The sequence below is a fragment of the Aplidium turbinatum genome, chromosome 5, assembly GCF_918807975.1.
Source record: "Aplidium turbinatum chromosome 5, kaAplTurb1.1, whole genome shotgun sequence".
NCBI lineage: Eukaryota > Metazoa > Chordata > Ascidiacea > Aplousobranchia > Polyclinidae > Aplidium > Aplidium turbinatum.
The window spans coordinates 22,739,554-22,754,775 of record NC_137476.1 but is presented as its reverse complement, the minus strand read 5'-3'; positions in this window follow the sequence as shown (position 1 = coordinate 22,754,775).

Here is a 15,222-nt window from a genome sequence, read left to right as displayed (position 1 = left end):
TTTGTGAAAAGATCAAAGGAAAATGAGCATGTTGAAATCAGAGTATCACTTTTCTCAATAACCTCAAAGATCACATTCATGTTACAACCAAAACAATTTTAGTACAATCAAATACAGAGATAAATGGAAAGAACTATGCATGAACGCCTAAGCCTGGAACAGGCATGGTACACGAAAAAGAGGAAGGCCTACTGTAGTCCAGCAAACAAAATACTATTTTTGGATGTGCTTGCATAACAAAATCTAAACCCACGTTTTTTTTTTGCTTTTTTAGGCTTTCTGCACTACCCAGGTTAGCTACTTTTCTACGATCAGTCTACTATATTTAATCTGGTTGAAGTCATACAAAAGCGCAGGTCAAAATGTTTTAACTCAGTTTCCCAATATGAGCCAGAATGTTATTACAGAAGAACAACGGCAAAAATACTGCTCACATTAAGACATGCTTCATAAAGACATGAAACTTCGCTTTGCAGAGCTCGTGGACCTGTCCTACATGTTCCAAACTGGGTGGTACAACCATTTTCTACCGAACCTACAGACATAGTACTGTAGAAGTGGAACTTCAAGAGCAGTTCATTGATATGCAAACAGATGATGAGTCAAGAGTGAAATTCAGAAATGATTGATACATTTGTTTTGGTGCTAGGTTGCTGGCAAATATGAGCTTCTCTGGAAACAAGCTAGAATGTGGATTTTGTCGTTTCATACTTCGTATATAGTTGAAAAGGGTTTTCGGCTGTGACATTAATGCTTTCAAAGCAAAGAAATCGCTTGCTAGTTCATAAACGGGATGATCTTCGACTCTATCTTACGAAGATGTCGCCAAACATTTCAAAACTTTGTAAAAGTCGCCAAGCTCATCCATCCCATTGAACATTATCATGTTACTGTCAATTTCGTTGATTAAATTCCCAAAACTAAATTTGTCTACCACTCTATTACCAATGTTTATTTTACTTGACAGAATTAGGGGGCGAAATTTTATTTCAATAACGAAAAGGGGGCGATGGACTAAAAAAGTTTGAGAAACACTAAGTTAGACCTTTGTGGTGGTTTGAAAACACACACACAAAATTGAGAGAAATGAGCTGTCATTGAAGCCGTGCCTATACACTATATTAAGGAAAATGTTTCTGCAACTAGGACTTGGCCAGCAAATTGAAAATAAATTTGTGTATTTTATGCTAAAAAAGCACTTTGCAGTGGTTACTTACCAAGCATAAAAGACAAAGAAGTAAGAAAGTGTAGAAAGTGTTTGACTTTCATTTTGATGCACTTGCAGCAGACCTATAGTTTTTAAATAAATAAAAATTAACAGAAGATAGCAAAATTAATTTTGTAGATTTAGCTTAGGCTACACTTCACTATATTATAGCTTATGTACATTGTGCACAGCAGTGGGTCTGGAAGAAAAATGTTGGAGAGGATACTAAAGTTTAAACAAAGCAAAAAGTTTAATTTCCAAAAAGTAAAAAATTTAGGTTGGGACTGTGAGGGCATGCTTCCAGAAAATGTTGACAAATTTTACCTTGTGTTGGCTATTAGAACACGCTGCTTTTTGTGAAAAGATCAAAGGAAAATGAGCATGTTGAAATCAGAGTATCACTTTTCTCAATAACCTCAAAGATCACATTCATGTTACAACCAAAACAATTTTAGTACAATCAAATACAGAGATAAATGGAAAGAACTATGCATGAACGCCTAAGCCTGGAACAGGCATGGTACACGAAAAAGAGGAAGGCCTACTGTAGTCCAGCAAACAAAATACTATTTTTGGATGTGCTTGCATAACAAAATCTAAACCCACGTTTTTTTTTTGCTTTTTTAGGCTTTCTGCACTACCCAGGTTAGCTACTTTTCTACGATCAGTCTACTATATTTAATCTGGTTGAAGTCGCACTCGAAAAAGCCTCTCATGATAGGCCTAAAGGTCGAACAATCTCGATGTGAAAAATAATCTGAATTCACTAACTTCTCACACCGACAATTCAAAGTGGTTAATTTTTTCCAAGTTCATAAGATTTAAAAATAACCGAACAACAGCTTGCCTTAAACTACTTCTGGCTGACCATAGACAACTCAAACTGGTTAGTGAACTTCCGGACTTGCATCGGCTGTGTAAGCCCGTGGTTGATACCGATACGATCGAAGTGTGTGGTACACTTTTACACACTCGTTTGTCAAGGACTCAGGGATTAAATATTAGGAAAGAAAAAATAGCGTGGTGAGTCTTTTTAAAGTCTGCTTGTTAAGCAATTCAAAAATATACAAATCTTTAACCATCAAAATTAGTGAAAGGCACTTACTACAAAGGTGTTTCACTACACTGTCTGTATGATTCCCTGTCTGTACAAAAGATGATAATTTATTCTAGTGCAGGGGTCTATTCGTCTTCGAAACTGATTTTTGTTTATTGTTTATTACATTAGCTTTGTACCGGCGTCGGGCTTTTCCACTCAACCATGTATCACGGAAGAATAGCATCTTCCTCTTTTTGTGAATGTGATGCTGAGAACAGATCATGTCATCAACAATATTGTATCATCTTCAACCCACCTATCGGAGTGGAATGTCTGCGGATCTTGGATGATAAAACCAAAGAATGGCTTTTCCATAGGATCCTTTCAATATAGCCAGGATACATCGTGAATCTAGCGTGGTAAAAAGATAGACCCTCGGCCCCAGAAGTTCAAACAAAGACGTATAAAAATTGTTCATTTAGGCCAAAGCAAAGAGGCCTACTTTTATTGTGGGACAACTCAAAGCTTTCAATATTGAGTCAAAATAATTTTGTTATTTATTTTGCGGTATGTAAAACACAAAATATTAAAATGCAACATTGACAATCGGTAAATTTACGTAAACAGGTAAGTTTAATTAACTTAAAACAAAACCACACATCCGCAATGTAACAAACTCCACACTTTAGATGGGTTTGATTGGACTGCAGAACCGAGTGATGAGAGCTCCTGCACGACACTCGAAAGAACGCAGGTCCACACTGCTCAAGAGCATGAGGTCGTGTTTTTGGCAGGAAACTTAATGCCATGACTGAAGATGAACAAGAAGATTCATCCTTGCCTTTCCATCAACTTAATCTAAATCTTCAACCACAAGGCGAGAGCCTGGATATAACAAAATTAATTTTATGTTTATTTTGGTATCATAGCTACTGTACTGTATATGATTTTCACGACTCATAGATTGCCCATCCTGACAGCAAATCAATCATTTTTTTATATTGATTCAACGTATCAATGTAAAAAACGGTTGATTTGCTGTCTTGAAGTGAGCTTTGTGACATATGACGTATTTTAGGTTTCTACAGCGAAATCTCAAATAGAAGAGCCGAATTCGTGCGAGCAAACATTCCAGCTTACATTTACAATAAGACAAAAGTATTTCACCATGAGAAAAAGAAAAAACTCGAATCAATTGTTACAAGTTTGTTGATGTATGAACTTGCAAAAACTTGATTTTATTGTAAATATTCAGTAAAATAAATCAGCATTTTTGTTAATGTTCTTTAATATTAATATTCTTTTTGTTAAATCGGCCTTTCTGTATAATACCAATTTGTGATTTTTTTCGTCTTTTTTATACCGTAGAGAAAACTTAGACCATGTTTATCAGTATATCCATGCTGATGCAATTGTGCTGAATTTACAACACCATTGCAATAGTACCTCGATGATATATTTCTACTTTCTATTAAGTCTGATTTATAGCGACGTGCGTGTTTATACGATTAGGTTTATTGCACAAGAATCATGGTGAAGTAAGAAAATTTGTGATGGCAAGATACTGCTCGTTCAGGACTTTAAATGTATCTACTGCACTATCAATGTCACAGCAGTGGCCCTAACTGTTAAAAGACGCTTTCTGTTGCTAAATTTTCACACAGACCATATGCTTTTTTTCTTTAATATTTTATAGACTGCTTATTTCTTTTTCTTTCTTGGTCTGAATGCTTTATAAATGAAATTACATGAACATGAATTATTAATTGAAAGTGAGGACATAGCTGTGTAGACTTTCGTACTTGAAAATTATTATCTTTTGTTCTAGCTATTGCAAAACAGAGCTATCGCAGTTGATAGATTTGAAAACATATGACTTTCGTTTATTGTGTTTTAATACAACCTATTGGTATTGACAATGCAATATTTGTTTATTAGAAATACACTTATAAGTTTAGAAATACACCTATAAATCATCTTATCTTGTTAAGAAGTGTAGACTTTTGTCAAGCTATGCAAGTTTAGGATGCCATAGTTGAGATTAGGAAGATATACGCAAGGGCAGCATGTTAAAAGATAAACGAAGAATAGCAATGCAGAAAAGCTGAACGAAGACGACCCTGAAGGTGCACAAAAGAAAATATTCAAGCCACACCCAGTAACGATGCGCATTTCTAATCTGTAGATTAGGTGTTTTGACGAGTCGACACTTTAACATAAGACAATTTTCCTTATGAATCAACTGACTGCAGTCATTGTGACCCTTCTAGCACTCAGCCAGAGACCTGATTCTTGCTATGAACTTTGTTTTGTAATTACAGAAAAAAAGACTAATTGCAGGTGCCGAAATCGAACCCACGATATCGAAATAAATAATTTCCAAACCCTCAAACTGTTAGGCTAAGCTGCCGACGGCAAAATGCTCACGTAATTTACTTAATGACTGCAATCAGCTGATTTAACTTTTGCCTTCTGTTTGGTTATTAAACCTCATGTGCTGCAGCGACCTAAAGATTACAAATACACGTACCGGATTAATTGAGGATGAAATGTCGGTAAAAAGAAAATAAAAAGATTTGAAAATATGAGTTTTAGTGTCTTGCGGTTAAGGTTTTGATGTCAAAAATTTTTTGCCTTGTGGTAGTGACGATTGTGCAACCGTTAGATGATAGTTACTGATTTGTGCTACATCAGTAGGAATCAGCAGACAGATATTTCGAGATGTAAGTATAATGTCTAACGCATTGCCAAGAGTAGGGTACTTGACGTTAGCTGCAAGTTTGGTCGGATGCTCTTCAAATGCTTTAAACGAATTTAGAAAAACTGGTAAGATGCTTACCTTAACAAAGAGTTGGACATCCCAAGCTTTTGGAAATCCTAAGATTAAAAATAAAACATATCATGCTTAAGAAATCAAACAAGATTGAGTATTAAAAAAATGAAACTAGGGAATCTATCTCTATTTAAAATCAAATATTTTTTATTTAACTTTTTACCAGAATGTCCTAAACTCATGGAATCAAAGTTGTCTTTTGAATGCACATCCATGCGAGAAAATTTTGCGTCAAGGGTAAGTCAGAATAAAGGTATGAATACAAATAGTATAACAAATAGTACCATGTTTTTATCTAAAACTCAAAAACTTGCTTTTTTTCTTGAATTTTTATCAAACAATCTTTCACCATTCATTTGAAGCTTAATAATGTAGCAGCTTTGCTTAGAATACTGCTGTGTAGTCCCTGGAGTAGATAAAACAATTTACTTACGTTTAGAGAAGGCGTTATACAAATTTATCATCGGCAGAGCAGTAAAAATCTCAGTTCAATTACATATTGACTGTATGTTTATGCATAGACAACGAAAGTCATTAAGTCATTTTTCAATCTGTAGGCTGTGACAGTGGCATACGTAAGGGAGGAAGCATGCCCACTTCTCAACCCCTTTTCAAAAATGAGGGCATATGCCCACCCATATTCATATTTAGTTGGTGCTGCAATTTTGTCGATTTTAAATAAAAAGTGTGACAATACTGCTACAAAGCTGTTATTTCATAGCTTAGGCTGCATTCATCGGATTTGCAGCCTATTGATCGTCGTTTGGAATGACTATTTCAAATTAGCGAAACCAGTCATTCTATGTTATTTTATTGGAGTTTATAGAAGAAACAATACTACGCTTTCGCTTTCAATGGTTGATAGCACAAGACTTGTCCAATAATAAATGCTCGTGAAACGACGAAAATGTTCAGTAATGGCGTCCAGAACCGTTGACAGAGATTATGCAGCACATACTTTTGCATTCGAGATGATTTTTTTTAATTCAAAAGCACTTTAGAAGAACGGGAGCTTGCATACGGAAGGAAACTCCATCGCGTTCTTTGTAACTACCTTGTTGAAGTGGGCTGTTTTGCATTTACCCCAGCCAGGCGCGGATTTATTGGGGGCCCAAGGGGCCTTCCTTCTCCCCCAAAAATTTTGTGAGGAATTGTTGAAATTGTATGTGTCCGCATGAAATGGTTTGATATGCTTCTAAAGTTTCTAAACAGATGATATTAGTCCCACAGCGGACTTAACTTATCCCGGGAGGAGAGATAATTTTTGTTATTATTATGGTTGAAATTATCCATCGATTAGGCTCCGTTATTTTCTTTCCTACAACTTCAAATACATTTTAATAGCAACATTTGTTGGAGCTGACTCGGCTGAAACCAACGCTGAACCAAATGATGTCAGTTAAAACAATCTGACACCTTGAATGGCGGTTTTATAGTTTTTAGTCTTCATTATAATTGCAATCAATTACCGCATATGCCTGCAAACATACAAATATCCAATTGGTCATGGACGGTTATAGGTGAATTGTTCGTAAACAGTTGTTCGTAAAACAATTGTTTGTAAACAATTGTTCGTAAAAATAATTCTTTGTAAAGCAATTCTTCGTAAAGCAATTCTTCGTATACAACAATTCTTTGTATAGGTGAATTGTTCGTAAACAGGTGATAGGTCAATTGTTCGTGAACAATTTTTCACAACAGCAAGGTTTGTCTTGCAATTTCCGATGAAGGTGCATAATGCAAATTTTTCTGAATAAACAAGTTACGACGACATAAACAAATAAGCACAATGAAAAAGCGCATTTTTTGTTATTTATTGGAATACAACAATTGTCTGTGTTTAGCAATTCTTTGCTTACACTACCAATACTACTTTAAGTAACTTCGTACAAATTGTTCACGGGCCAAGTTTAGTATGAAGTATTGTGTGCAATTCCACGCAAGTAATCACAAGTTTCATCATCTTGAAAGTCTTGACGCCAAGTTCGGACGACTCTAAGTCTTTCTGCACTGTCCTTGTACTTCTTCTTTGGAGGGGGTCCTGCCTGACCACTGACATAGCCTACTGTTCAATGCGAACTTTATTTAGGTTTTGCTCTCGCTTGATTGCAGATATGAACTTCCAAATATCTGGATGATTTGCAGATACCTGGAACATGAACCCTCTTTGCCATCCTTTAATGCTATTATTAGTTTTGGGAAGGCCACTGAGGACGCCATCATAGCAGTTCCACATTTGAATTGCAAACATTGGAAGACGGCGCCCTTGACGACGATATGGGCGCCCAACCCAAGTGTCTTCAAAGTAGTCAATTACTGGCTGAGCAACATCTGGTAATACATTCCCATCAATGAGAATGTCAAAGGCCCGGCTGACTTCATCAATAGGCACAAAGGCCAGAGACGACATGCGCAGCCTCAGAGCAAACTCTGCATTTGTCTCGTACTGCTCCTTCAGGCCACTTGATTGCGTCTTTCTCCAAATGCACTGGCACAAATGGAAGAAACAGCCACGGTGAGTTGAAAGTGGGTACTCTGTGCTTACTGCATTGACCATGGCCATCTCAAAGTCAGTCATGATTGTCTCTGGAACAGCAACAGCAGGTAACAACTCCTTGATCTTTTGCAGCAGATGAATGTATGTCCCTCTCCTTTTGTCCCCTCGGCAGGGCATACACCAGAGGCACTGAAGTGTTTTCCTTCTGTATTGCGTAAAGCTGTTCAAACAGTGAAGGCACTGTCTTGAAGGTGCCGTCAGCATACCAGTGCTTTGAATGGGCAAGGAGCTGCAGATTTCTTTCAGTGGCAAAGAGGACCATACGGTTATCTGCAGGCCCTACACTCTGTCTGCTCGTCTACACTCTACACTTCTACAGGTACAGCACGTCTTTAAGCACAATTAGCACATCTCTAGCACATAGGCTACCCTAATTGATTGTTCGTAAACAATTGTAACTGTTTTTTTTTTAAAGCTGTAGCCTAACTTTTATGAACATTTGTTTACGAACAATTAGTATTACGGTCAATTGCATGCCGAAGAATTGCTTTACGAAGAATTGATTTTACGAACAATTGCTTACGAACAATTGTTTTACGAAAAACTGTTTACGAAGAAAACGTTGGACACCGTCATGGACAGTGCATACAAGGTTTTAAACCAGATTTCAAGTTTACTTTGCAAGCACAGCAATTTTTAGTCAAGCAAAATTTATTTTTTAAACATTCACAATTGATGAAAATGGCTGTTTTAATTTCTATTTTATATCATATCGTATATGTCGAAGTATCATTGTTCATATCTGTTATATCTTTTTCTTTCTTTTTAATTGATTTTCAAACTTTCTCCTCCCCCCCCCCACTCCTAGATCCGCGCCTGACCCCAGCGTCTTATTTTTTTAAAGACAAACACTGCGTTATTCTTTTCCTTCGTTTTTAGTTTCTGTATTGCGAGACTGATGCAATTACATGGTTTACAGACATCCTTTTTCATTGCAAAATTATCCTTTAAACCAGGAAAGGGCAACCTTTTTTCATGCTCGGGCCAAATCAAGTAGCGATAATGCGGCGGCTGACCACAACGATGTTTATTCAATAACATAAGACTGGGCGAACTTCACTTTAAATTTTGAATGTTATCGCGGCCGCACAGAAGTTGTACTTGGGCCGGGTCCGCTCATGGGCCGAAAATTGCTTACCCTTTCTCTAAACAATGCTCTATAAAATCTTTCATTTAAACTCCATAAGGTTATTCCTAGTAGTTTCGCATACTTGTAGAGGCTTTTAACGCAAGGCCGGTTACCGAGATTGACAGAGTGAAGTTTCCGATTGTTGAAGTGTTGTTGCCGGGGAATTATGCCATCCATTAGGTGCCGCTGAATGGAGAGCAGTCTTTAGAATGCGTTGCTCAAGCGCACACCCCGAGAGTTGAACCAGCGCCGCTTGATCTTGCAGCTTCTTTGTTCACGAAGTCACGCGCTAACCAACTGAGCAATCGGGGAGGACAAATGTGGAGCCAATGATTTGAAAAATATTTTAAACATTTTTGACGGTTAGCCTTTTGTGTACTTACAAACATAATATAAATATTTTCCAAGCATGCTGTCTGCTATTTTCTATTGTAAGTTTATGTGTTGGCTGATAATCCCTGCAAAGGCAATTCAAACATTTCTATTTAAATGCTTACCGGACGTTCAACACGTTTCATCCGATCCAATTTCACACCAAACTTATCCATTCCACTATATTTTTAACCAGCAGAATCTATCAGCGATTGGAGAGACTTCAAATAGATTGCCTGAAAATGGTGAGTAAATGAACAGGACTCAATTGCATGTTTGAATGTTTTTTGTTGCATTATTTTTCAAAGATTAACCTATAGCCTACCAATATCGATGTAGCCTACTGCGGCAGACATTTTTGTTTTTACATGTCATATCATCTGGTCGGGCAGTTTTACCAATAAAAAGTCGAATTTGTAAAGCAGCCCATGGCAAGATTGCACAACGGTGGTTCAATTCTAGGTGCATGCAGATGAGTACCTCGCTTTAATTACTTTAAAGATGTGTGCTACAGGTAACAACACCAACAACAGACAAAAACTTTATGTTGGTGGTGACCGCCATGCATCAGTGATTAAAATCATATACAGGTTTGCGAAATTTCCAGCATAAAAATTCAATTAAAGTTTTCTCGGTTCCAAGAAAAATATTTTACTTTAATAATAATGCCATTATATAGGCTACCATCAATTCATACCAATAATTACATGACTCAGTTAGCCTACTGCAGATTCATACTGTTTATTTTACCCTTATTTCAATGCATTGCGTAGAGTTTTCCCAGAAGCTCTTTTTTCAGTCCTAGTAATTGACTTTAATGCAAAGAACAAAGAAAGTGTTTAGATGCAGTGCAAGGATTGATTAATGTGTTTTTATTAGTTTTGTATTGTATGAGTGCTGGCTTTTTAAAAACTTGTTTCAATGTAATAGTAGTCTAACACTGTTGCTCCCAACCTTTTATGATGCAGGTCGCTCTTTTATACATTTGGGATTGTTTTGTTTCCTACTCCTTGTAGTACAAAGCCAAGATGCTCCACATGTTACTTAAATAAATATAAAGCTAGTTTAAATTGTTTTTCTTTTGCTCACAGCCAACAGCAAGGTTTACAGTATAATCAGAGCTAATGAGTTTCTCAAAGATGTGCAAAAAGTCTTATTAAAATATGATTTTGTACAGAAAACTTCGTGTTCACAAGCGGCCGGTCCATCGCTCATATGCTTCCTCCAATTAAACCCACAGTAGTAGAGGTAAGCACGATCACTGACGTCATAACTATGAAATCGAAGTAATTAAATGTCTGTTAAACAAAATATTTGATAACGCAAAGTGTTCTACACAGATTTTGTTTTCACAATTTGAATACTTCACCAACACCAACCAACTTCACCATCAGCGCTTTTCTTTTGTTACGACACTCAACCCCATATCATACTTTTTCAATTGCTTGTCCGAACTTAGTAACTTTGGTGTGATATGCTGCACTACTTCAAATCAACAATAGATAATATTGATACAGCAGTAGCCTATTACATGTATAGGCTATCAATCAAATGTGGCTTTAAGAGATGATGATGATGATGGCGTATGAGCGATCTTTCCAGGCTAGATTGGAGGGCAGGAAATCTTCAGCCACTCGGCAGTCTCGTCGTCCAGGATTCTCAGACCATGCGCACCGTGTGGAGGCCGGTGGGTTAGGCAGTGGTGGATGACATGGTCTGCGGTCTGTTCCGTGGCACCACACTCGCATTCTGATGAAGGAGCCAGGCCCCATTTGTGCATGTCCGAACGAAAGCGGCCGACGCCAGTTCGCAGGCGGTTAAGCCTGACCCACGCAAGCCTTGCGAGGGACATCCCTGGTGGACGGGGATCGGCGTTGGGTATGAAGTCACGGAGCGTGGAGGTGTGATTTTGCCACTCCGTGTTCCACATGTGGTTCGTCCAGTGTGCCGCACTTAAACTAAGTTCTTCTGCGTTCTTAAGGAGTTGTTGTGCGGCAGGCACAAAGGGGCGTCTTGATTTCAAGCGCTGCTTTATAGGTGGTGGTCTCTTGAGTGTTGCATGGAGGAGATGGTCGGGGTCCAAAGCGCGGCGAGCGAGAGAAATCGTGGCTCCTTTACGGCGTAGCTCAGCGGGTTGGATGCCTGCTACGTTGGGTAGGCAGTCCGTTGGAGTGGGACGCAGGCATCCAGTCACAGTACGCAGTGCGTCGTTAATGGCGGTATCAATCTGGTGGGTGTGAGAACTACGACACCAGACCGGCGCGCAGTACTCAGCGATGGAATGAACAAGGGCTAGGGTAGCTGTACGAAGAGTTTTAGCACCAGCTCCCCAGCCGGAACCCGCCAATCGCCTCAAAAGTGCGACGCGTGTAGATTGTTTTTTGCGCAGTGACTTCAAGTGCCGGCGGTACGTGAGTGACCTGTCCAGGGTTATGCCGAGGTATGTAGGTTCGGCACAGTAGGGCAGGCGTTCCCCATCAATCTTGATGTTTATCTCACGCTGTGCCTCCCGGTTGTTAAGGTGGAAGGCCGCCGACACTGTCTTTGGCTTGCTGAGCTGTAGCTTCCATTTCTGGAGGTATGCTGATAGTGTTTGCATGTCTTGGCTGAGGTTCCTCTCCACTGACTGCCAGTTTCCTGCTGAGTGCAGGAGTGCCAGGTCGTCTGCGTAAGCATACTTCCTGGAGGTGGTGGGGGCAAGTCGTAAGTGTATATGTTGAACAGGAGAGGAGCCAAGACTGAGCCCTGTGGGACGCCGTTTTTAAGTCGGCGTAGTCTGCTTCGATGACCGCTACCGGTTGTGAGGGTAAAACTGCGGTTTTGCACAAGTTCCATCATCATATGGACCATGTGTCTGTCAGGGAGCAGACGGAGTAACTTGCAGGTAAGGCCGCTATGCCATACGGTGTCATAGGCAGCCGTGAGATCAACAAACACGGCGCCAGCCTTCTTCTTAGCCGAGAAGCTGTCCTCAATGTCTTGGGTCATAAGTGTGACCTGATCTACAGTTGATCTTTAAGAGATGACGAACGTGAATGTCCTCACAAGGGACCTACAATAAACCAATTAAATTAAAAGATGCTTTCTCAACTGTAAAGGCACAGTTTTACTGGAAAACGTCTGTAAATGTTGTTGTAACAAATAACACTGGACAACATCAAATTTATTCCTCAAATGAAAATATATGACCTAGACTAACTTTGGGATGCTGATTTCAAATCTGACCTCAGATTTATCCTATCACGTCAGGTTTGTGAGATATAATAACAGCAAATTGTTACTTTTGCCAAAAGTGTAAGGTTTGACGTTGCGTTTATTACACATACACATTGTGCTGCATCCAGAAATCCAGGCCATGGGGTGCATATATAGCTGAAATACATCTACAAACTACAATTTTGATACTAATTTGTTTTGGAAGCAACATTATTAACAAAGCAATAATATCCAGCTAAAAGTGAAGCTAAAAGTATAATTGACCTCCCCTCTGTCTATATTTTGCATGAAATAAGAAAGATTTAAGAAGGCTTATGGCAATGCTTATCTAGTAATTCTTATTTAAGCTATTTTGGCCTGTCTAACACTAACATTTCACTATGGCACTGCATATGTTGGTGGTAAACGGTACGCCAAATCTTCCACTTTTGGCAAAAACAAGGCATTTTTATTATCATATCTCGAAAACGTGATGTGTTAGAAAAAATCTAAGACCAGATTTTGATTCAGCATGGCCACATTAGTCTAGACAAAACTTGAAACAAGCAAGGAATAAAAAATAAGTTGTAAAATGTTGCCCAGTGTAATTTATTGATGCATTACTCAGTGATAGCAGCACACAACCAGTGATGACAATTTAAACGCTTTTAAGTTTTGTGTTAGATTGCAGCTGCCTACAGCCAGGTAGCCTATGGATCAACAAAGTGAATCAGATCGGAAATTTCGGAACATATGTCCACCAAATGTTACTAAATCATAACTTTAGCAAAACGTCTTTGCCTCCGATGGTGCAGAACAGTGGTTACCTTCCGGCCAACAGTCAAGCAGGCCATGGGTTGTTACAGATTTGTTGACGGATTATTCCGTCTTTGTATAGCCTACATCAGGTAGTTCTTGGGTTGGCAGCTTGATGTTTGGAAAGGAATTTCTAAACACTTTTTGTATTTAAAAATGTACAAACACAAATGCAATTGCTTTTCCTGCAGGACATAAATGAATGTCGTGTCATTCCTCCAGTAGAGATTGGTAACCTTTCGGACAATGAAATCGAAGCTGGTATGCGAAGCATTGTTTCCCAACCATTCCCTGGTACGTTTCGTAAATATACTGCGGATAAAAAATCTGGATAGAGTTGAACAAACAAGATGTTTTATATTATACGTTTTTTAAGTTTTGCACCGACAACTACTTAGTTTTATTGCGGTAAGAAGAAACAACTTTCAAGTTCGCATTTTTGGTAAGAGTTGTATTTATTGTATATGTAGATTGGAAAGCTTTAGACTTGTCCCAGAACTCTGTGGAAGCAGAATTGACATCCCTGAAGCCTGTAGTAGCTGCTTCTACAATTAGGGATCATAATTCATTGCATTTTGAAGAGTCTTCTATTGAAATTACCACAATGCCAGAAGTATTTCCTAGTGGACGTAAGTATCAGTATTCACTCAACTTGGATTTAAAAACGTGCAGCTGATCGGGAACTTTTATTGTTCGACTAAAAAGTCTCTATTGTGTTTAATGCTGTCAGCATGGCAGGTTTGTTCATAAATAAATAACATGGGTATTATGAATAATGATATGTGGTTGTATGCAAAAAAGAAAACAATAGCGGGCGCTATAGGGACTAATGTGCCTACGATCTTGCTTTGTTTTTCACTCGTATTATAGGCCATTCGGCAGTACGACTACACCCCTGGACTGGGCTGGCGAGGGGTGATCAAGAGTTTAATTTTACTGAATCAGTGACTTAAATTCTCCTTTGAACCGTTCTATCTAGACAGGTTTATCAGTACTTTTGAAAAATTATAAAACTAAGTAGAATTGCTCATTTACAATATTTTGACGACTCTCGCTCATCATTTAAATCAATTGCAAACTCGCACTCAACGGCATTGTAATCATTAAATTACTGCATACGATTCTAAGTCTTGAGAATTGTACTTTGCGTTTCAACAAATCGCTTGCGGACCCTTTGTGCACCCATCTACTTCTCAAACAAGTTTTTGATTCATCGAAACTAAATATACATGATATGGTAGCTGCAGACCAGATATGGGCAAACTACAGCTCACGAACCAAATTCGGTCCCTTATGTTTTTTAATCTGGCCCGCCAGATATTGCTACAATTAAATTATGGTACATCGAACCAGTTCATTTTTTCTTGATTCTTGACGACAATTATTGTTCACACAAGACATTTGAAGCAGTGTTGCCAAAATCCGCCAACTAATTTTCCTCACAGCCTCTCAAAATTCCTTTCATCGCAAATTTTATTTAACCAGAGAAGTTAAATCAAGCTGCAGGTTTCACCTGGCAAAGTTTGTAAACATAAAAAGCGTTGACTTTAAGATTTATGCAGTAGCTTGTGTATAAAGTTGGGCAAGCTGTTTGAATTACAAAATCAATAGCGTTGAAGTTAATATAAAATAATGATTTTAAACATTAGTTCTTTAAAGAAGTGAAATGAATCAGTTAGTGTTGAACGTCAGAAAATCTAACCACAGATTTTAAGTAACTGGTACATACCTCAGATGTATTCTGCAAATTATTACAACCAAAGTAACAACAAATTGTGTTGCTTTGGAAAAAAGTTCGCCCAAGAGTATGATTCATAATGGAATTAAATCTAATTTTCCTGCAAGTTATATTGCTTTTCGGTTGCAAGTTTTAAATGTAAATCATTGTATACAATATAGCTCGTAATAACTATAGTGAATCACTTTTGTCAACTTTACACTTGTTTAGCCGCCTGTCAAATTTTTCGAATATTTGTGCCCCAAAGTCAAAAGGTTTGTCCTCTCTTGCACTAAATGAGGCTAACCGAACCAGGACTTGTACCACCTGCCAAAATTCAGAAAATACAATCTCATA